The 426-nt window shown below is 57.5% G+C and overlaps 1 protein-coding gene across 1 annotated transcript in view; it reads left to right on the top strand.

Annotated features, from left to right (window-relative positions):
• Nucleotides 1-426, top strand: part of LOC119588836 (calcitonin gene-related peptide type 1 receptor-like) — a 6,562-nt gene that overhangs the window by 3,334 nt on the left and 2,802 nt on the right. The gene's annotated exons all lie outside the window — the stretch shown is intronic.

Here is a 426-nt window from a genome sequence, read left to right on the forward strand (position 1 = left end):
CACTACCGAAAGTTCAGTAGTGAGTGTATATGTGTGTATGGGGTGTGAGGGTAGGGGGGGAGGGTAGGGGGAGAAGGGGGGGAGGATTGGGGGTGGGCGAGGAGGGGGAGGGGGGGAAGCAGAGGGATTGGACTCGGCACCACGACAGCGAGTAATGGGATGGTTATCAAATGTAGTGAGTTGTTGGGGGGTAGGGGGGGGGAAGGGGGGGGGGGAGGGAGGGTTTGGGGGGAGGTTGGGAGAAGGGAAGGGGGAAAGGGGGGGCCGGACCACCGAACACGCATAGATATGTCTTTTGTGTATGGGTGATGGTGGGTGGGAATAGGGGAGGAGGATGAGGGGAAGAAGATCGGACGGTGCGGGGGGGGGGGGAGAAGAAGTGAAGGAAGCGCTATAAAGTTGAGAATAGATAAATGTTTAATATAT

Source organism: Penaeus monodon, chromosome 24, assembly GCF_015228065.2.
Source record: "Penaeus monodon isolate SGIC_2016 chromosome 24, NSTDA_Pmon_1, whole genome shotgun sequence".
NCBI classification, from domain to species: Eukaryota; Metazoa; Arthropoda; class Malacostraca; order Decapoda; family Penaeidae; genus Penaeus; species Penaeus monodon.